Below are 24,235 nucleotides of genomic sequence, written 5' to 3' on the forward strand. Positions count from 1 at the left end.
TTCTTCTTTTCAAGATGAAGCAGACAGAAGAGGGCAAGTATATGATAAATGCACGCGCAGCTTTCTTTGTAATCTAAATAATGATTCTGGGGGGATGAAACCCACAAGGGTAACAAGATTCCTTTTGCGAATCATTCTGTAAATTCAAACTGCTATGCAAATGTTATGATGGTTAATAGTGATCACAGGATAGGGATTTTTGGTAAGAGAGCCATCCACACTGGTGAGGAGCTATTTTTTTGGTTACAGAAGGAGCTAGGCTGATGCCCCGAAGTATGTGGGCATCGAAAGAGAGACGGAAATCCCTTGATGTTTGCTACCTATTCCTCCCCTTTCTTCTTCCTGTAGAACAGCTACCTTAGCTTCAGGAACCTCAAGTACTCTAGGCAATTTAGAAAAAGAAAATGCAGTTTGAAATTCTGCATTTGCAAAGTCCAAGAATAATTTACAGTCATGGGTTCAAAAATCAAATTTTTATTGCCTTCTCACCAGCTGCAAAGTGTTTTGTACCAGAAAAAATTTGCAATAATGCAGTATGGTACATTTTTCAACTTTGAATAAAGACTGCTTGAACTTAGAGAGCACAAGACAGAGAGAGAGATAGAGGGTGAAGTGTGTGTACAGGCCTCGGGGCAGGCACCTCACAGCAAGTCTAGGAAGCAAAAGAAGTGGGTCTGTGCTGCCGCTGTAGCTCAAACAGTGAGCACTGTAGTTACTTACCAAGAATCCAAAGCACTAACTGGGCTACAAGGGCCACGAAGTAGCTGGAGTAAAGTAACAACCTGTGTGTAAAGACAGTAGCTTCAGGAGGCTGAAAGCAGATATATTAGTTCCCCCTTTCTGTCCGATCCTCGTGGAGTTCATTGTAAGGGTGTCTTGGATTTTGAGCAGTTCTCCATGGTGAAAAGAGTCTCCCTGGACCCTACAGATGACACTTTCTACCCTCAATTTATTACGGGGTGTGGACACATTCCCCTGGCAGAATGAGATGATGAAATCTGAATGTTTCAATGACATCACTGAAAGTGAAAATGAGGAAAATATGGCATCAGAGCTAGAAGAGAAAACATGCCACCCAGCTCCCAGACCAAAGAGAAGTTTCTTCTGGAGACTCCTCAGAAGATGGGGCTACCTCAGCAGTGGCCCCAGGGAGGAGGAAGGACCGCTCCCAGAGCCACACCCACTCTCTACGCAGAACCAGATCTCGACGCCAAGGAGCACGTGCTCAGTGTTTTGTCCTATCTGAGTTGTAATAGGGCACATCTTAAAATGTGAAAAACAAGAACTAATCTGTTAGCGTGAGGCAATGCTATATGTGATACCATGTCGATAGGCAGGCATTAGGTAAATCCTCTAACAGGCGTGCTGGAGGAGGCGCTGTAGCTATACAAGGAAAACCCAGGTGTCAAGTCTGGTAAAGACTGTACAAGGTGGAAGAGGCCCAAAGTAATGACGCTGGAATCAGATGGTTGGCTAGTCTCCTCAGGGGTGGTTGCTTCTGGTGGAGGGCACTCCGTAGTGGCAGTAGCTAGATCATTCTTGATGAGAGAAAGCTCACGCTAGGTAGTCCGTGTATAGCCTCTGTCCCTAACACGATGGCCACAGCATTCACAACTCACTGCATCAACCACGCTGGGCTGAGTAAATAAGGTGATTGACACTAATAGGATGGACCATCTTGTCCAGTTGGTCGCTGAGTGCATCTTTTGTGGTGAATGCATGTCAGGGGGCATTCATGAGAGACATAAGTATTTGCATACTCTATGGCCACTTCCAGAGTTCCGTCTACCTGCTTCTTCTCCAGACTTCCTTGCTTCTGCTCACTGATCGTTTTTCCTTCAGGCACAGGCGTCAGTGTGTATTCATAACTCAAACCACTATCCCCACCACACATGGTAAACAATAAACTGTACTGCTCACAGTTTTGAACACAGACAACCTCCTTCACCTCAGTCTTTTGAGGACACCTCTGTGGAAGGCTGCAGTGGGGCAGCAGTACATTTCCTGCTAGTCCTGATGTATTACATCTTCCCATCCATGGACCAGACCTGAGTTTTTCCTCCTCTGTCAGTTGATCATAATTGTTTCAGGTTGGGTTTCCCAGGATGCAGGCTCTGTTAAAGGCATTTACCATGCAGGGGGTTTATTAGAGTGTGCTCTTGAGGACAGTATCTGTGGAAGGGGAAGGGGTGAGGCACAATTGGGCAGAGAAGGGAGCTGTGATGCAGTATCTCTGGAGGGCCTCCGCCAGCCCTGAAGGGAAGACTGAAGGCCAGGAGACTCCTGAGAGCCGTCCTGAGCTGGGACAAGAGAACCAGATATTTACATGCCTCTGCCAGTGGTCACTGAATGTCGGCTGCTGAAGGAGGGGAGTGATCTTAGGAAAGGAAGCTCTATCCAGCTAGGGCAATCCCCAAAAGGGCTGACAGCTGAGAGCTGGACATAGTGTGTGGGATAATGAGCCCTTTGTCCCTGAAGGGAGATCTGGGTGGTGCATCTCAGCATACGCCAGAGCAATCAACATCTAGAAGGTATGATTTGAGTGGAAGGCATTGGTACAGCAGAGATGGTTTTCAGGGGAGTCTCTTCTCATGTAATTTGCTTGTTCTTTCTGAACCTACTCAAGTCTGAACCCAAATAAAACTTTGTTCCCTTTCATACACAGGATTGTTGCTGTGCCCACTGGACTTTATGGCTTGGCTGATTTTATAATACCCAGCTCACGATGGGCAGCTCTGGCCCCATAGTCATCTGGTATCGCAGGTAAGGCTCCAGATCTGAATACTCATATTTTGAATTTATGGGAGACAAGCAAGCTAGGTTACCATCTAGAAATTTATCACATTCGTGAAGGAAACATGTAGCTCTGCTTTCAATCTCTGTGGTTTATTGATGACTCTAGCAATTCCACGGAGAATTAGGGTGTTAGAACACTAGGGTACAAATCAAAGCTGAAAGTTAACATATGGTGGAACAAAAAAGAACATACATGATATAAGGCAGGAATCCTTACAAGGTATCTTCAGTTGGCTCTTTTGGAAAGCAATATCTGAAAGTCACAGTTGAAGTTTCTTTGTTTATAATGTTTTCTTCTCAGAATGTAGTGTCATAGAACCCTTAGATTACTACAGATCTTATCATCTTAACATCCAGAGATCTTAACATCTTCTAGTTAGTGCCTTTGTCTATAATTAAACGCCTATGTTTAAAAAATCAATCCTCTGGAAGATGTACTAATCTTTTAATAATCTGTTTTAATACTTGATACCTGTAAGTGAATACTCCTAATATCTATATCTGACCAATAGATGTAGATATTAGGAGAATTTATGTATAAATTATATATAAAGATATAGATAAGATAGATAAAATTATATATAAAGATATATAATAAGTAAAGTATATAAATACATACATATATACCTCCAATATATTATATATTCCTGGTATATAAATAGGAAAACTTGAGAGAAAATTAACCTAAATTTCATGGCCTATGCATATCTCAAGTCTGCAGGATTATATGGTGACTTTAAGAGCAATTGTTTGAACTTTGCCCCATCAAGATTTGGAGTCTAAAGTTCCCTCCCTTTGAACCTGGACCAGCTTTAGTGACTCTCTTATAATTAACAGAGTTTAGTAGATGTGAGCTCTCTAACTTCAAGGCCAGTCAGAAAAGACCATGAAGCTGGCTACCTGGCTGTCTTGGAAAGCTCACTCTGAGAGGTCAGAAACCATGTAGTAAGTCTGATTATACTGATACCACAATGCCAGAGAAGACAAAAGTAGACACTCTGGTCAACAGCTAAGCTTCCAGCCTATAATCAACTCCAACTGTCAGCATTTGAGAGCCATCTTTGACAGTCTACCCATTCAGACTTTCGTCTGACTGTGTCCCAACCAACATCTGAGTGCAGCCATATCAGAGACCCTTAGGGCGAATGGCCCAGCCAAGCATTCCTCAAATTCAAATCTGTAACATGAGAAGCAAAGTGAAATGTTTGTTTCTATAGTTTTGGGGTTATTTGTTCGCAATAATAACCGATCAGTATGTGCCAAGTGCTCTGCTCTGCGCTCAATCAACTCCTTTAAATCTTGACACTAATGCAGAGTAAGTGTTTTTTCATTTTAGAGATGAGGTGTTGAAAGTGGTCACCGAGAAGACGTGACTGCCGGTTGACCCCCGAGCCGCACCTGGGCAATCAGAGGTTCCCCACCCCCTCCCCTGTCCTCAGAATGTATGTTCTGCCCATCATTCCCACAGTGGGAGCCAATTTCAAGGATGGACCCCTGAGAGAGCAATGTGCTGTTAAGACCATCTGGACAGTATATGTGACTGAACCCTATTAAGACCTCTATATGTTTTTAAGATTCTGGCAGGCGGGTGTGGAAATTTACTCTTCTTGTGGCCGTGCAAGACAAGTCTTCAAGTAAGTTCCCTTGCTTCTTAAACCTACCACCTACTAATATAGAGTGGTCTGCCTCTTTCTTCAGTCTCTCCTTGCCCTCCATGGATGAGGGCCAGTTTCAAATTTCACCTGGGAAACTCCGGGGGTCACAAACCAAGATGATGAAAGTGAGTTTCAAAGAGGTTAACACTCTCCTAATGGCGTGCAGCTAAGAAGAGGCAGAGTTGAAACTCAAACCCAAACCTTGCTGACTAACTGTAACCTGAAAAATGGGATCTAAAGAATCTTATATTTGTAGAGTAAGGTCCACTCCTTAAGCAGGCAACACATCTGATATTGATTGAATTAGAAGTACCCATATATAAATAAAATAATTAAAACACTTTCTAGAGTTCAGCATGTGCAGGCTGGAAATGAAAACTTTGGATGAGAGGGCCCTAGTGAAAAACAAATTTAACTATTACCATATGAACACTGTTGCCTGAATAGTGATGGTGCCAAATGGCTGAGCAAAAGGTATTGGAAATAATCAGTAACAATTTTTGTAAAGATGTTTTGGCATAAAAATGAAGAGCAATTTTGTTTTGAAATACTGAGAAGCATGAGTGAAAATATAATTAGTACCTGTAAAAAGTGAATAATTCCAGCGCTTTCCTTTAAATGACCTTTGATTAAATTCTAGTTCTTCCATATGCCATTACCCACTTAACCTAACATAAAAAAGGAGAAATCAGTTGTTGTGTGTTTTTTTTTGCCTTTCATCTCCTTTATACATCTACTGTCAAAACAGAAATATCGAACTTAAACTACCGTATCATATGCCAAGACTGATTGAGGGGCTATAATTATTTTTGTTCACACTAAATGTATTTTTTATTTGTTCTGATTATGTACGTGGTTTGTAGTGTATTTATACCAAATGAAAGCTCTTTTCCATTTCTATATTCTACTTCACTTATGCAGTTTTTTACATATTAACTCTGAATACTGGCAAAGAAACTTTTTATCAGTAATTACCCCTTTACCTCTCTGATTGTTCTTATATCTCCTTCTGAGGCTTTTTACGTTATCCCTGTATGATATTTAACATTTGGGGAATAGGTTGGATGTTTAGGGTACATTTATTAGGATTTGGTTTGTTTGCTCTATGGTTCTTGAGTATTCATACGTGTAAGAATCACCTGGGGAGTGCATGATTAAAACTGTAGATTCCTGGGCCATATGGCCAGAGATTCTGATCTGAAGGGTGCAGGGTGGGGCTTAGAGATTTATATTTGTAAGGAGGATTCTAGGACTTTCTTTGCAGATGGTCTGAGTATCATATTTGGATAAATGCTGTCCTAACTATAATGCCAGTAATTTCAGTAACTGCTATCAGATTGCAGGATGCCATTCACTATAAGTTGCTAAGCGTGTAGACCTCATCCATATAAAGGTATAAAGTTTCTTAAAAGTAAAAATCTTTAAAAAAACCTTTCATACTTTAAAAACATTCCTCAAAATAAATAAATGCTTAAGTAAAACCAAATATATTTATTATAGCTATTTGAATTATTAATTAAAATGCAATTTTAGCAAAATTTACAGTACGCAACAACCTTAGCACAGAATGTATGCTTTATAATATTGATCATAATTATATATTATTATATATGTTATTACATAAAATAGATTATAGATAATATATATTCTATGTCATAATTATCTAGAAAACATAACAGTTATAATTATACATTAATTAAAATAATCATTGTTTAATGATTATTGTTTTATTGTTTAATTCATGACAGTTTGCAGTAATAAAAGGTAGTCAAGGTTTAAGCAATTACATAGTGCTCGCAAGCTGGTTGCTTATTTATTCACGAGCTTGCTATTATCTTGAAATATCAGAGGTTGCTATAAAACCTATGAATGCTCTTAATGACTTAATTGCTCTTAGACTTGATTTTTTACCTGTATAGTCTTGTCTTTCAGATTATTTACCTCCAGTGTTTCTACATAAAATTTCTCCTCATAATCTACAAAATTGTCACATCTTATCTTAAAATGATCATCAAGTGAAATTAAAAATGGAAAGGACAAAGCCAGTAAAATTTCCCTCACCTCAATTCATTTTTGTATTAATTCGGCAACAAACCTATTAAGTAATCTCCATTACCAGATAGTCCCTCAGTACTCAGAATATAAAATAACACAAAGCAACTGCTCACTAAGATGTCTAATATAATAGGTCTCTGTACTTCAAAATCTGTTTTCCTGAAGTAATCATTTCTATTCTATATCCCTTCTTTGCTATTAAATTAGTTAGTGTAATATATTAAGAGAAGGAGCTTTGAAGTCTGCATTTGTAAGGGCTCTATTCAAATCCTCTCTCATCAATGAACTGTGATGTGGGATAAGAATAATTTCTTTATCTATAAAATAAGGATAATAATATTTAATTCACAGAGGTTTTATTTTCAAAGTATTTCAAAGTTTTCAAAAATAAAATAAGGCAATGTGGAGGGCTCTCCCTCCAATATGACAGTGTGGAGAGCTCCGTGAACCTGCTTCCCAGCAAAACCAATAAAAAATGTTAAAAAAAAAAACCCAACCATTTAAAGCCTCTGGAAATGGATCTAAGGGCATACAGTAAATGAAAAAGTATTCATTCAAAAAAATCTACTAAAACTTGGCAAGAGCAGCAAGAGTCAATGGTATTTGAATCAAGATCCACTCCCTTCTTTTCTCTTGAATCTTAGCGAGATAGAAACTCCACTCCAGACTTATGTAACCAAGAGCGCAAGACTCCCTCTCATTCTAGCTCCAAGTCAGAGGGCTATTTTCCTAGGAGGGGCAGGACAACAGCATTTCCCATGATGCTCCTGGTTGTCTCTTGCTGAACCTAAGTTCTGAGCAAGTGTGACTGACAGGTGGGAGCTCCTTTCTTCTACTCAGCCCCCACTCATGGGACAGAGACTCTACCTCGGGTACAGCACCACTGAGAATACAGAAGCCTGTCCTTTTCCTTGCATGTAAGGTGGAGGTTCCATGCTGAGAGAGGCAAGCTGAGAAAACCTGAGGCTACAGTTTGCACTCAGCACTCAGTTCCAAAGCTGTATGTCTTACCATTGTCCTCGCACCTAGCACCGGAACCCTGGCTAATATATTTCGCCTGAAAGGAGAATCAGGCTGTATGTTAGAAAGCTCTGAATCTTTTCCCAAAAGAACTGACTTCGTTTGCAACAGAGTGTGGAAGAATTTGAACCTTGGGGAGTTCTCAAAACCAGCAGGGGTTGTGGGAATAAACATTTGATAAGAGATTGGTAGATTCATTGGGAATATAGGCAAAAGCGTTGGCTAGCTGTTTGCCAGGGAGAGCCAGGGGAAGAGACAGTTGGGAAGAGCACTCCTTGGGTCAGAGCAAATCTCAAACACTGATCTTAGGAGCTGTCCCTTCAAAGCAGCCTAAATTTCACTGGATTGGTCTGTTAAACAATTCATGCCCAGGACATTGTTGAAAACAATAAAGCAATTAGTTGGAAATTATTGTAGTTTAACAGGTAGGTGTAAGCAGGGAAAGAGACAGTCAAAGAATGTTCTGCCAGATCATTGTCATCTGAGGGTGATGTGGGTTATCCAAGGCTGTGTGTTTTGATGAACAGCATCAGAGGCTTCATGGAGTTGTGGGTGGCGGTGAGATGGGTGATATACTTCACAAAAATAGTACAGTCAATAACAATAACAAGCCCTGGAGGGAAGGGAACAGTACAGAATTGCTTCAATGTATTATCTATAATGTCATTTCCAACAAAAAGATTATGCAAAGCAGCAAGAACATAGGATCCATACACTGGGAGAAAAGCAGACTGTAAGTGACCAGATGTCAGACTTAATAGATAAATACTTCAAAGCAGCATTATAAATATGTTTAAGAAACTAAAAGGAAACTATGATTAAGGACATAGTGAAAGGTATAATGACAATGTTGCAACAAGTAGAGAGTATCAGTAAGGAGCTATAAATGATAAAAGGAACTAAATGGAAATTCTGGAGTTGAAAGTTTCAATAACTGAAATGAAAAATCCATTGGAGGGGCTCAACAGTCAACTTGAACAAGCAGAAAAAATAACTAGCAAAATTTAAAATAGATTGATAGAGATTGTGCAATCTGAAGAGCAGAGAGAAAAAAAGAATGAAGAAAAATAAACAGATATTCAGAAATATGAGACAGTATAAGTACCCCAACACACACACAATGTGAATACCAGGAAAGGAGACAGAGATAAGAGCAAAAAATGTGTTTGAAGAAATAATAGTTGAAAACTTGCCAAATATATTGGAAGACATTACACATCAAGGAAGCTCAACAAACTCATAGGATAAATGCAAAGAGATCCACAAATAGACAAGTCAAAATAAAAATGGTGAAAGCCAAAGGCATGGAGAAAATCTTGAAAGCAGGAAGAGGAAAATGCTCATTGCTTATAGGGAATCCCAAGAAAATAAACAGTAAATTCTCATCAGAAATAATGGAGGTCAGACAGCAGTGGGATAACATTTCCAATGTGCTCAAAGTCAAAACTGTCAACCAAGAATCCTACATGCAGCAAAGCTATTGTTCAAAAATGAAAGTAGAAAAAAGACATTAAAAGATAAACCAAAAGTGAAAGAATGTATTATTCACAGACCCATCTTTGAGAAATACTGCAGGAAGTTTTTCAGGCTAAAAGCAAACGATCTCATTTTTTCAAATCCACACAAGAAAACAAAGAACACTATAAAGGAAATTATGTAATTGTGAAAGAGAAGATAAAGGTATATTTCTTATCTTTTCTTCTCTTAACTAATTTAAAAATCAATTATATAAAACAAAACAATATGTATATAAGGGATTGCTGAGCCTATGACTCATAGAAAAGTAATATATTTGCCATTAACAGCATAAAGGAGGTGGGTGGGAACACAGCTTAGCTGGGCTAAGGAAATGAATCCAGATGCTAACTTGAATCCACAGAAACAAATCAATACATCCAGAAATGGTAAATGATGAATATTCTTGGCCTTTCCCATAATCCCTCTTTGCTGAATGTGATACTGACTTTACATCCTCTGTTTCTTACCCTCTCCTGAAATCTCAGGTAGTTCCTGCACTGGTGTGCTTTTGTGATGCAAGAGGGAAAGAAAAGAGAGAAAAGATCAAGAGGCGGGAGCCAAGGATCAACAAGGGGTCCCTCTGCCACATTTCCCAGGGGAGCTGAAGACGGGGAGTTAAGAGAAGTTGTATGTGAGGAAAGAGGACTTAAAGAAGGATAGTTGTGGAATCCCATCAGGATATTCAATCAGTTTGCGTAAAAAAAAGAGAACTTATTTTGAAATTAACTTTTATTTGCTCATCTGCTCTTTTGATAGAAAGCTCTCCAAACTACACTAGGTCTTAGGAAAATAGTACCTACTGCATTCTCTACTAGCTTCTGCTTCAAGTTTTTCATTAGTGATTTTTTTCATCTTATATCTTAGACATTTTATCACTTGGCTTGAGTGACAGTTTGTATTTTTTACATCAATAATGTTAATTAATAATCATTTCATTATTTTATAAATAATATTAATTATTAACATTAATTATTAACATTTCCTAGACAGATAAGAGGCAGTGTGGGTAGTATAGTCATTTTCACAATGTTGATTCTTCCAATCCAAGAACATGGTATATCTCTCCGTCTGTTTGCATCATCTTTAATTTCTTTTGTCAGTGTCTTATAGTTTTCTGGATACAGGTCTTTTGTCTTCTTAGGTAGGTTTATTCCTAGGTATTTTATTCTTTTTGTTGCAGTGGTAAATGGGAGTGTTTCCTTAATTTCTCTTTCAGGTTTTTCGTCATTAGTGTATAGTAATGTAAGAGATTTCTGTGTATTAATTTTGTATCCTGCTACTTTACCAAATTCATTGATTAGCTCTAGTAGTTTTCTGGTACCATCTTTAGGATTCTCTTTGTATAGTATCATGTCATCTAAAAACAGTGACAGTTTTACTTCTTTTCCAATTTGGATTCCTTTTATTTCTTTTTCATCTCTGATTGCTGTGGCTAAAACTTCCAAAACTATGTTGAATAATAGTGGTGAGAGTGCTATACTACCCAAAGTAATCTACAGATTCAATGTAATCCCTATCAAACTACCAATGGCATTTTTCACAGAACTAGAACAAAAAATTTCACAATTTATATGGAAACACAAAAGACCCCGAATAGCCAAAGCAAACTTGAGAAAGAAAAATGGAGCTGGAGGAATCAGGCTCCCTGACTTCAGACTATCCTACAAAGCTACAATAATCAAGACAGTATGGTACTGGCACAAAAACAGAAATATAGATCAATGGAACAGGATAGAAAGCCCAGAGATAAACCCATGCACATATGGTCACCTTATCTTTGACAAAGGAGGCAAGAATATACAATGGAGAAAAGACAGCCTCTTCAATAAGTGGTGCTGGGAAAACTGGACAGCTACATGTAAAAGAATGAAATTAGAACACTCCCTAACACCATACACAAAAATAAACTCAAAATGGATTGAAGACCTAAATATAAGTCCAGACACTATAACTCTTAGAGGAAAACATAGGAAGAACACTCTTTGACATAAATCACAGCAAGACCCTTTTTGACCCACCTCCTAGAGAAATGGAAATAAAAACAAAAATAAAGAAATGGGACCTAATGAAACTTAAAACCTTTTGCACAGCAAAGGAAAACATAAACAAGACGAAAAGACAACTCCCAGAATGGGAGAAAATATTTACAAACGAAGCAAGTGACAAATGATTAATCTCCAAAATATACAAGCAGCTCATGCAGCTCAATATCAAAAAAAAAACAACCCAATCCAAAAATGGGCAGAAGATCTAAATAGACATTTCTCCAAAGCAGACATACAGATTGCCAACAAACACATGAAAGGATGCTCAACATCACTAATCATTAGAGAAATGCAAATCAAAACTACAATGAGGTATCACTTCACACCAGTCAGAATGACCATCATCAAAAAATCTACCAACAACAAATGCTGGAGATGGTGTGGAGAAAAGGGAACCTTCTTGCACTGTTGGTGGGAATGTAAGTTGATACAGCCACTATGGAGAGCAGTATGGAGGTTCCTTAAAAAACTAAAAATAGAACTACCATATGACCCAGCAATCCCACTACTGGGCATATACCCTGAGAAAACCATAATTCAAAAAGAGACATGTACCACAATGTTCATTGCAGCACTATTTCCAATAGCCAGGACATGGAAGCAACCTAAGTATCCATCGACAGATGAATGAATAAAGAAGATGTGGCACATATATACAATGGAATATTTCTCAGCCATAAAAAGAAACGAAATTGAGTTATTTGTAGTGAGGTGGATGGACCTAGAGACTGTCATACAGAGTGAAGTAAGTCAGAAAGAGAAAAACAAACACCATATGCTAACACATATGTATGGAATCTAAAAAAAAAAATGGTTCTTATGAACCTAAGGGCAGGACAGGAATTAAGACACAGACTTAGAGAATGGACTTGAAGACACAGGGAGGGGGGAAGTGTAAGCTGGGACGAAGTAAGAGAGCAGCATTGACATATATACACTACCCAATGTAAAATAGATAGCTAGTGGGAAGCAGCTGCATAGCACAGGGAGATCAGCTTGGTGTTTTGTGACCACCTAGAGGGGTGGGATAGGGAGGGTGGGAGGGAGGGAGATGCAAGAGGGAAGAGATATGGGAACATATGTATGTGATTCACTTTGTTATAAAGCAGAAACTAACACACCATTGTAAAGCAATTATACTGCAATAAAGATGTTTAAAAAAAAAAAGACAATGACAAACTTGATTCAGGATTTAAGAAGTCAAAGTTGATAAGTTTAACTTGGAGACCAGAATAATAGGATGTCGTTAACAAAGAAAGAGATGTTGGGAAAAGAAGCAGATTTACAGGGGGAAACAATCAGTTTTGATCACGTAATCTTAAAGATGATGTCCATTAGAAAAGTGATGCAGCTAATTCTCCTGATGTGAGAGAATCATTTATAAATAATTAATAAAGAGAATTGCAATGTGGGGATGGTCAGGGTATGCTCATGGACATTTGGAGTTTTGTAGTATCATGCTTTTAAGGCAATGACAGACAGAGTATAAAATGGGATTGTTCTGATCCAACATGATAATTCATAGACATTTTTAAAATTTTATAGCCACTGAAGTCTGAGAACTGTGTTATATAGCTTAGATTCTCAGAGATTGTTCCTGGAACACAGTAGGTACTCATACTGTCTGATGATGATTAGATTATTAGAATTATGCAGATCTCTGAAGAGGCAAAGATACTTTTCAGGGTCATTTGAACGCTGATTCTGCTTTCTTCCTCTGGGTGGTATGTAGCCTTGCAGATGCTGGATTTGATACAAAAACAAGGAAAAGTCTAATTTATGTCAGCACTCACTTAAGTGGAAATGTATCGATTTTTAGAAAAAACCCTCTATAGCTGCCACTGCTAGCACTCAACCCACGTCTCCTCGGGTCTCTACCATTTCACATACACAAGGCTGCAGTCAGCTTTTTTTTCTAACAGCCAGTACCTGTGTCTCTTGGTAGATGGATGCTCTCAGACCTTCAGATTCCCCTTTCTTACCTGCACAGAGATCTCCACTGCCTGGGCGCTACTCCTCTTGCCTCACCACCATGGGCAATGTGTAAGCAATGTCTGGTCAGAGAGGAACTAATAACTCAGTCCTGTTGCCGTCTGATCTAGGATGATGTTGAGAAATGACCCACACTATCTCCAGAGCTCCCTTGTGGAATTGAGCCAAAGTCTTTCCTGGGACTTAGCTTGCTATGGTTTCCTTGCGTGGCCTCCTTTCCTTCCTGATTCCTCTTTCCTACTCCCGGAAACAATTTTTCCTGGGAACACTTCCTAATAAAACACTTTACATAAATCCTCATTTCGGAGTCTAAAACCAACTTAACGGAGGTGTATTAGTTTTCTATTTGCTACTGTAATAAATGACCGCAAATTTGGCGGCTTATGATAACACGAATTTATTATCCTATAGTTCTGTAGGTTAGAGGTCCAACAGGAGTTAAAGCCAAGTCACTGTTAAAACTAATGACTGGACTAAAAACAAAGTGTTGCAGGGCTGCATTCCTTTTTCAGGGTTTAAGGGGGCAATGTGTTTCCTTGCCTTTTCCAGGTTCTGAAGGCCACCTATGTTCTTTGGCTGATGACCCCCTCTCTCCATCTTTAAAGCCAGCAAAGGCTAATCGATTTCTTCTCACATCACTCCAACTTCCTCTTCTTCTCCCTCTTCTGCTTTAAAGGACACTTGGGATTATGCTGGGCTCACTTGGATGATCCACAATAATCTCATGTTAACTTCAGCTGATTAGCTAACTTAATTACATTTGTGATCTTAATTCCCATTTTTCCAGGAAACAGCACAGTCTCAGGTTCCGGATGTGGGGGGCTTCATTATTCCACCTATAGCGGTTGTTAAACCCCGAGTATAAAAAAGGCTTGTGGTGAGAAAAATCAGACTGTTTTCTCAGATCAGGCGTTATTCTACTCTGTTCAAAGTATTATCAGTTTCTGCCCTTTTTTTGGGAACTGGAGGCCCAGGAAAAGTCACATCAAGATAAATTACATCTGTTTCTAACTTGTTTGGTCCATCTTGCTTCTGTTAATTATTTGTGTCCTTGGCTAATTAAGTTTGGAGTTTAATCTGTGTGTATCTGGGGAGGGTAGGGGAGTCTATTCTTGCTAATCCGCAACTAACACAAAAGACTGTAAGTTCAGCAGTGATGATTGTAATGCAGTATTTTTTTCAGCTTGGACATAAAGAATAAAAAGTGTGAGCAATATTTCTTTGCAAGCAAATTCTCTTTCTATCTCAGTGTTCTAAAAGAGATTGAGTAGCAACTGCTGGAGGATATTGTAATAAGAATTCAAAGTTTGACACTTCAAACTAATATAATATTGTATGTTAATTATAACAATGAAAAAGAATTCAAAGTACAATGGGGGTTACATGAGATTGTGTCTAAGATATCTTCTATCATATGTTTTATTATTGTAATGATAGCAACACAATGAAGTTAATAATGATTTGGTAGCTGTCTTTACATTACAGTATAGCTCAAGTTGCCATCAGCAAAGCAGAAAGGAGACCATATCTGCAGCCAAAATTGCCCACATTCTGACCAATGAAGTAATGGAAAGCAAACTGGGAAAGGACAGAATTCTGAATCATGTTACCAAGGAAGCTTTTAGGTTTCCAGGGAAGTTTGGAAAACTCTCCTTGGGATACTCTTTTAAGGGACACCGAGCCATGAATTAGGTGCTCATGTGAAAGAGGACTTTTTGAAGCCAGAAGAAGATAGATGTTTAAATATGCTTATGCTATTTTATTTGAAGCCAAGAAAGGAGACACTAGGATCGTCTGTCATATATTAACTGTTGCTGAGAAACTAAGAAAGGTATTTCCAAAGTAAGATGCCAGCTAACTCTGGAAACCCTTGGGGCTGCTTGCCAAGACTGCAAACCCCATTTGTCACAGAGCATGTGTAGAACAGAGCTTCTTCTAAATTTATCGTTTCCATTTGTTTTTGTCATAGAATTATAAACAATGTGAGGTTAGACACATGAAATTGCTATATGTGTTGCTTCTTTTAGCTCTGTCAGAAGCAGCTTTGTTTAATATCAACTGCACTGCTAAAATCTATGAGGACTCAAATCCCACTAGATCCTAAAGTTTCAAAAGAGTTAGGTATGGTTATCTTGTTCCTTTCTGTATTCTCTAAATTGCTCCAGTGAATGAATGAAAGAAGAGAATGAATGTGAATTGTTGACTAAAAATCAATGTAGAGGTGCTTCTTCAATGTTTTGTGAAATGTGATGTTGAGCAGACATGGTAAATAGAACTATATGAAATTGTCTATATGTTATTATTACTGATCTACACAAGTGGTGATTTCTTATGGTATCTGAGTAGATGACTAGTTAGCAGTTAGTTCACTTGTCTTTCCTCCTCCCAAAATATCATATTTGGAATAAATCAGTTTATTAGGCCCCTATTAAGGTCCAGATATTCAGATAAATGTTTTTCCATGTTATCTTATTTAACCCTTAAAACAACCCAAGTAGGCAGAATTCTAAAACGGCCTCTGAGATCCCTACCCCAGTGTACATTTTTGTACATTATCCCTGGGACTGTGAATCTTGTAGATTTTACTTACATAATTAGATTATGTTAAGTAGCACCACTGACTTTAAGAAAGAGAGATTATCTGGGTGAGCCAGACCTAATCACATGAACCCCTTAAATAGCATGAGTCTAGAGATCAGACACAGAGGATTTGAAGCAAGAGAGGGATTTGATGTGAGGGAGATTCTTCTGTTGCTGGCTTTGCAGATGAAGGGAACACGTGGCAGGGAATGTGGCAGCTTCTAGGTATTAAGTATGGTCCTATACCTACAGTAATAGGAAAACAAAAGATTCAGTTCAACAGCAGCAAGGACATAAATTCTGCCAACAGCCCATGTGCTTTGAAGAGGAGACTGAACCACAGATGAAAACACATAGATATAGCTGACACCTGGGTTTTACCGGGTGAGACCCTGAACAGAGAACCCAGTCATATGTGAGCTATAAAAAGGAAGAGATATTAACTTTATGTTGTGTTTAAGTTCCTATGTTTGTAGTAGGTAACTGGTTACACAGCAGTAGAAAACGAATACAAATCCTTTAAGCCCTTTCATTTCATTTTATAAAAGAGGAATGGAGATCTAGTAGTAATGCCTAATTTTCTCAGGGACAAACAGAAAATATTTTAACACAAAGATTTTTGACTATGTGGTTAATATTTGTCTTTCTAATGTGCCCTTTGTAAAGAAAAGAGGTTTGGAAGACAAGTGAGAAGGAAAGTTCTGTCAAGTCAATGGTAAATCCTCTGTAGATGAGAGGTCACAAAAAAGTCATAGGGGGACTTCCCTGGTGGTGCAGTGGTTAAGAATCTGCCTGCCAATGCAGGTGACACGGGTTCGAGCCCTGGTCCGGGAAGATCCCACATGCCGCAGAGCAACTAAGCCCGTGCGCCACAATTACTGAGCCTGCGCTCTAGAGCCCACGAGCCACAACTACTGAGCCCATGTGCCACAACTTCTGAAGCCCTCATACCTAAAGCCCGTGCTCCTCAACAAGAGAAGCCACCGCAATGAGAAGCACACCCACTGCAGCGAAGAGTAGCCCCTGCTCGCTGCAACTAGAGAAAGCCCTCACAAAGACCCAACGCAGCCAAATAAATAAATAGATTTATTTATTTAAAAAAAAGTCATAGGGAAGGTCCCTTACTTGTGGCTCCACTAGACCTTTTACATTTCTGTGTATTTTAATCAGGAACACAAAGAGCCTCTGTGAACTCAATTTGAGTATGATCAAAAGTGTTTGGCAAGAAAGAATCACATGGTGTCAGATGAGCTTAAATATCTTTCTAAAGTAAGAGATGAATCTGTGGTTTGTGGCAACTTCCCAGAGTTCATGTGATTTCTCCTTATTTATTTCTCTCTTGCTGAGAAAACAGCACACCAAACCCAACACGTGATGAACTATTTTTCTTATAAATCACATCATACTATTTCATCACATGTTGTGGTGTTTCCTGTGGATCTCCAGGACTAAGAAAAGCAGCATATAGCAAGATCGCCAAGAAAACTCCATATCTTATTACATTAAACGTTTTGTGAGTGTGTGTGTGTTTGTGTGTCTGTGTGTGTGTGTGACAGAGAGAGAGAGAGGGAGAGATAGAGGGTGTGGGTGTGTGTGAGTGTGTGATATCATTCTGACTTCTAAAACTATGGCATGTGAAGGTCATATTTTATATAAATCATGTAACTAAGAAAAATCCTAAGAAGATTATTTTTCAAGTTACTCATAATTCCAATACATAGAAATTTACTGGTTTTAAAAAATTAGCTTTATTCTAGACATAGAATATTTATTTGCAGATAAAAGGATAGATAGAACAAAAATTAACATACTATAATAACATTTTGAAATAAATAAAATAGAATTTTACTTGGAAGAAAAGAAATTAAAGCTATGCTGAACTTTAGATAATTAACTTCCTTACCCCATGACATGTTAGCTCTAGAAGAACCCTCTGAAACAGAAGTGGGAAAACTTTTTCTGTAGAGAGCCAGATAGTAAATATTTTAGGCTGTGGGCCGCACACGTTCTCTCTCACGTATCCTTGTGTGTGTTTAGGGGAAGGGGCGTGTATTTTACAACACTTTACAAATTTAAAAACCATTCTTAGATCCAGGGCTGAACAAAAACAGGCCATAAGCCAGAACTGGCCCAAGTAAGAATAAAATATTATGGCAAATATTAAAAGATTAATTTTTAGGCAAATTCTTTTATTAAAGCATAATATACTAAGAAAATACACGAATCATGAGCACATAGCTCAAAACATTTTCATGAGGTGAACCCACTTGAGGAATAAACTGAACTGGAGTAAAGAAAAGGTACATTTTTAGCAGCTCTGAAGCCGCCCTTCTGCCTGTGGCAGCCATGGAGGTGTTGCCCCCATCAATCTTCAAGAAAAGACTTGCTTCAGCTGCTTGGAGTGCAAAGAGTTGAATGCCCTGAGCTGCAGATCTGAGGTTCAGCTGGCCCCTGAGGCTCAGTTCTTCTGGGACAACCTCAGCCAACAGCTGAACATAGTGGGGTTATTAGAGCCTGACCATTTCTGGCCAATGTAGAACTCCTCTATTTGGCAGTCTTTTTGTGGAGCTTCCCATTGGATTGGCTGAGACTTTCTCAAATCTGCGTTATGCTCTGAGGCTTACCTCAATTCTGTTTTCTCGCACAGGTGTCAGAGTCGCACAGGGTATAGAGACTTTCACTTCTCAACCACGCTTCCACCTACTTATATTTTTCAAGTGTTACCTCTCAGAAACCTATTGCCATCCTAACCCATCTCAGCATCTGCTTCCTGGAGGGCTCAGACTGACACCTGTCCCCTTGCATCCTCTCCTCCATCATATCAAGCATAACCACTACCCTCACTTCTAACTCCCTAGGTAGTTTCCTGGATTAAACTGAGTATCAATTGAATCATACACTATGTAGTAGTTTGTAACTGGCTTATTTTGTTCAATATTTTGTTTGTGAGATTCATCTTTCTTATTCTTATAGTTGTAGATTGCTCATTTTTCTTTAGTTTTCTATTGTATGAATATACCAATATTTAGTTATACATCCTATGATAGATGGACATCAGGTTGTTTCAAGTTTGAGGTTATTATATAGAGAGTTGCCGTAAACATTGTTGTTATGTGTCTTTTGGTGAACGTTTGATTCATACCTTTTGCTTGGGTTTATACCTAGGGGTGCAATTGCTAGGTCATACCGTATGCATATGCTCAGTTTCAGTCAATTTTGTCAAACAAATTTCCAAAGTTCTATTATGAACTTACACTCCCATCAGCAATGTATGATAGCTCCAGTTGCTCCACTGAAAAAAAATTTTTTTTTTATTTTAGCCATTCTGGTGGGTGTAAAGATATATTACATTATAGTGTAATTTGAGCGTTATTGAAAAATGAATGCAGTTTATATGTTTATCGGCCATTTGGATGTTCTCTTTTGTAAAGTGTCTCCAGGCATTTTGCACACTTTTCCTTCTATTGTATTCATTTGTATGCATTTTTCATATTGATTTTTTGATGTTCTGGAGAAGAACAAAGCTGTTCTTTATATATATTCTGGATAGTAATCATTTGTTGAATATATATAGTTCAAATATATTCTACTCTTTTCACTCTTCTAATGGTGTCTTTTCATGAAAAGAAGTTCTTAATTATAATGTAGTCTAATTTATTATTTTTTCTTTATGGTTAATGTTTTTTGTGTTTATTTGCCTACCCTAGGAGATAATGTCATGAAGATATTTTCCAAAGTCATGAAGATATTCTCCTATGATTGCTTCTAAAAAGCGTTATTGTTTTAATGTTTACCTTTTGACTATATTTTTTGTGTATTAAGTGAGGTAGTGATCATGATTCACTTTTTAATATGAACATTCAATTTCCCCAGCACCATTTATTGAAAAAGCATCGTTTTAGCAATGCATTAAATAGACATCTAGATCATAAAAGAAATGATGCTTTCTTTACCCTCAATTTTGTTTTATTGGTCTATTTCTACTTCCTTGCCTTATTACCATATTTTCCTAATTATTACAGATTTGTAATATATCTTGATACCTAACATTGTAACTTCCAGCTTTGTTCTTCTCCAAGAATGCCTTGGCTATTCTCGGGCCTTTACATTTCCACATAAATTTTATCATCAACTTGTCAATTTTCACTCAGTTCTGTAAATTAAATCTATAGATCAACTGAATGACAATTGATATTTTTACAATACTGAATCTTCCAAACTGTGAACATGGTATAGACTTGCGTATATTAAATCTTCTTTAATTACTCTTACTGTTATTGTGATTTCTTTTTTTGGTGTGGAGGTCTTGTACATATTTTACTATATCTATTTCTAGATATTTATTAGTTAAAATAATTTTTCTGTAGATTTTTTCAGACTTTCTATATAGCCAATCAAATTGACTCTGAATAATTACAGTTTTATTTCTTCCATTCCAATATTTGTAACTTGTGTTTCTTTTTTTTTTTTTTTTTTTTGTCCTTTTTATCAACACTTAGGGCTACCAGCGCAATGTCTAGCAGTACTAAAATGATGATAACAGGCATCCATATCTCATTCTCAACCTTAGGAGAAAAACTTTCAGTAATTTATTATTAGGTAGAATATTTGGTAGATTTTTTTGTAGATAATCTTTCAAGGATTAAGATAATTTTTTATTATTATATAAATGTTGAATTTTGTAAATGCTTTTTTGCATCTATTGAGATTATACCATGAATTTTCTCCTTTTGTTCATTTATTTTCTAATATTAAGCCAAATTTATATTCTGGAGTAAGCTCCTTTTCCTATATTGTTGTATTCAGTTTTCTAATACCTTGTTTAGAATTTCTGCATCTATGATTATGAAAAAGAATGGTCTGTGATTTTTTTCTTTTGGTATCCTTGACAGTTTTTGTATAAAGATGATCTTGGACTCATACATGAGTGTTCCTTTTCTATAATTTCTGAAATAATTTTGGTAAATTATTTTTCTTAAAATTGTGGAAAAATTCACTGGAGAAACCGTCTGGATCTGGTGCTTTCTTTGTGATTTCAATTTCTTTGATAGATTTAGGATCATTAAACATTGGTGTCAACATAGGTAATTTGTTTTTCTAAGGAATTTATCTTAACTACAGAGTCAAATTTTTTTGGTGTAAAGTTGTTTCATTATAGTTTATCCCTAATTTTTTTTTTATATCTAGAATCTGACTCTTGTTTATTCTTTCATCACTGTTATTGGCAATTTGTGTTCTTTCCCTTTTGGGGGAGGACCTCTTTCTAGGAGTTTATCAATTTAATTAATTTTTTCTAAGAACTGACTCATGGCTTTGTTGATATTTCTCTACTGTAGTTATTTTCTCTATTTCATTGATTTCTTCCTTTCTGATTTTATTTTATTTTTCCTTACTTCTACATCATTTGGGTTTGATTTGCTACTCTTCTCCTAGCTTCTTAAGGTGAAATAGTAGGTCATTGACTTGGACTTTTCTTCTTTTCTAATATAAGCATTTAGAGTTATATATTTTCATGACTTTAGCCATGTTCTCTCTTCCTAGAAATTCTGATATTTTCTAATTCAAATCTTTTCTAATTATCTATTTTCTTATTTCTTTCTTGACGTATGAGTTATTTGGGAGTATGTTGTTTACAGGTATTTGCAGCTTTTCTAGGAATATTAGTTTTAGCCATTTCTAATTTAATTCTGTGGTGTTAAGAAAACTTACTCTGAAATATTTGTTTTCTTGATATTTATTGAGAATTTTTTTCTTGGCCCAGCATATGTTTTATTCTGATGAACATCCTTTGTATACTGGAAAAGACCATATTTGTGCCATTTGTTAGGTTAAATGTTTATTAACATCAAGTAAAGTAAGATGGTTGATAGTATTATTCAAATATTCTCTAACTTGTTTGATTTTTTTGACTACTTGGTCTATCAATTACTGACAGAATGGTATTAGAGCTTCCAGCTATGAAGCTGTGTTTTTCTATTTCTTCCTTTAGCTCTATCTGTTTTTCCTCCATGTAGTTTGAAGTTCTGTTATTAGGTGCATGTACATTGTGATTTTTATGTCTTCTCAATGGTTTGTTTCTTCTATCATGACATGTTCCCTTTATTTCTGGTAATACTCTTCAAAATCTATTTTTTTAATGTTAATATAGTCATGACAATAGCATGTGATATAGCATAATTTTCTTGTGCTTATGGTTTTCATGGTATATGTTTTCATATTTATTCCAGTTTCTCTTTTAAAACGAATCATTTATAGAAAGCATATACTAGTTGAATCTTACTTTTTTATAGTCTGACAATCTCTGATTTTTTTTCTTTTTTTATTAAATGAAAGATTCTTTAAATTCTATAGTGCTTTACAAATTTCAAAAATTTTTACACATATGATTTCTTATAATCTCATAATAACACTTTTCCCCCTACCGCTATATTGTCCCTCCCCCTGACAATCTCTGATTTTAAATGGAATCTTTGATCATTTTATATAGAGTTCAATTATTTCATTTCGTTGGATTTATGTCTACCATTTTGCTCTATGATTGCTCTGAACGTCATTTTATGTGATTTTCTCTATTTTAACTGAAAAGTTTTTAATCACATAGGTTGTAATTTTTTGTTGTTGTTGCTTTCAATGTGGTTTTCTTCTCTAAATGTATCTGTTTTTCTCTTACAATTTGTTTTTTTAAAAGCTTGCTGGTCCAATCTCATCTCTTGATTCTGTGTAATTTCATCTTTGAAAGTTTTGTAGTATTTGTTGGTTTTTATTTCATATACAACGATGTCTATGAAGAACTATTTTTATGATTTTCTTTTCTGTTTCCTTAGGTATTTACTTTTGTGATATGTGTCTTTCATCTGCATTCACCCAATGTTCCAGTCCTTTATTTATCCCCTTCCCCACCTAAGAGTTTCATGCTGATTTCATTCGTTATCACTATTATTTTTTTTTATTGAATTATAGTTGATTTACAATATTACATTAGTTTCAGGTGTACAGTACAGTGATTCAATATTTTTATAGATTATACTCCAGTTAAAGTTATTATAAAATACTGGCTATAGTCCCTGTGCTGTATAATATATCTTTGTAGCCATTTATTTTATGCATAGTATTTCCCACTTTTTAATCCCCTACCTTTATAGTTCCCTTCCCTCCTTCCCTTTCCCCACTTGTAATCATTAGTTTGTTCTCTATATGTGTGAGTCTGTTTCTGTTTTGTTATATTCATTCATTTGTTTTATTTTTTAGATTGCACATATAATAATATAGAGTGTTTGTCTTTCTCTGACTTATTTCACTAAGCATAATACCCTCCAGGTCCATCCATGTTGCTGCAAATGGCAAAATTTCATTCTTTTTAATGGCTGAGCAGTATTACATTATATATATATATTGGGTTGGCCAAAAAGTGCCTTCAGTTTTTGAGTAAAAATAGAAGACACATTTTTCATTTTCACCAAGAACTTTATTGAACAACATATTCACCCTTTTGTTCCACTACCTTCTCCCATTTTTCAGGCAACTTCATAATTCCATCTTCCCAAAATTTTTTATCTTTTTGAGCAAAGAGCTGTTCCAGGTGTCTTTTACAGTCTTCCAGGGAATTGAAATTTTTTCCATGAAAAGAATTTTGTAAAGACCGAAATAAATGGAAATCTGAAGATGTGATGTCTGGTGAATATGGAAGATGAATCAGAACTTCCAAGCCAAGCTGTAACAGTTTTTGCCTGGTCATCAAAGAAACATGTTGTCTTGCATTATCCTGATGGAAGATTATGCGTTTTCTGTCAACTAATTCTGGATGCTTTTTGTCAAGTGCTGCTTTCAGTCAGTCTAATTGGGAGCAGTACTTGTTGGAATTAATCGTTTGGTTTCCCAGAAGGAGATCATAATAGAGGACTCCCTTCCAATCTCACCATATATACATCACCTTCTTTGGATGAAGACCGGCCTTTGGTGTGGTTGGTGGTGGTTCATTTTGCTTGCCCCATGATCTCTTCCATTCCATGTTATTGTACAGAATCCACTTTTCATCGCCCATCACAACTTTTTTTAAAACAGAACATTTTCATTACGTTTAACTAGAGAATCAAATGAGGAAATACGGTCAAGAAGGTTTTTTTCACTTAACTTATGTGGAACCCAAACATCAAAGCGATTAACATAACCAAGCTGGTGCAAATGATTTTCAACACTTGATTTGGATATTTTGAGTATGTCGGCTATCTCCCACATGGTATAATGTTGATTGTTCTCAATTAATGTCTCGATTTGTTCGCTATCAACTTCAACTGGTCTACCTGACCGTGGAGCATCGTCCAGCGAGAAATCTGCAGCATGAAATTTTGCGAATTACTTTTGATGAGTTTGATCAGTCACAGCACCTTCTCCACACGCTGCACAAATCTTTTTTGGCGTTTCAGTTGCATTTTTACCTTTCTTGAAATAATAAAGCATAATATGCTAAAAATGTTGCTTTTTTTTCTTCCATCTTCAACATTAAAATGGCTACACAAAAATTCACCAATTTTAATGTCTTTTTTTAAAATGCACACTGATATGACAGCTGTCACG

The 24,235-nt window shown here is 36.8% G+C and overlaps 1 long non-coding RNA gene across 2 annotated transcripts in view; it reads left to right on the plus strand.

The window, feature by feature from the left end:
• The window catches only part of LOC309661889, a 118,893-nt gene that overhangs the window by 17,929 nt on the left and 76,729 nt on the right, over positions 1 to 24,235 (plus strand). Inside the window, exons 2-3 of one of the 2 annotated variants that reach the window (XR_014264341.1) lie at positions 2,666 to 2,763; positions 4,133 to 6,594. This is a non-coding gene — a long non-coding RNA (uncharacterized lncRNA). Of the gene's footprint in view, positions 1 to 2,665; positions 2,764 to 4,132; positions 6,595 to 24,235 lie in introns of those variants that run through there. The other variant, XR_014264340.1, reaches the window with a different exon arrangement.

The sequence above is a fragment of the Balaenoptera physalus genome (genome assembly GCF_965194825.1).
Source record: "Balaenoptera physalus genome assembly, chromosome: 5".
Taxonomy (NCBI): domain Eukaryota; kingdom Metazoa; phylum Chordata; class Mammalia; order Artiodactyla; family Balaenopteridae; genus Balaenoptera; species Balaenoptera physalus.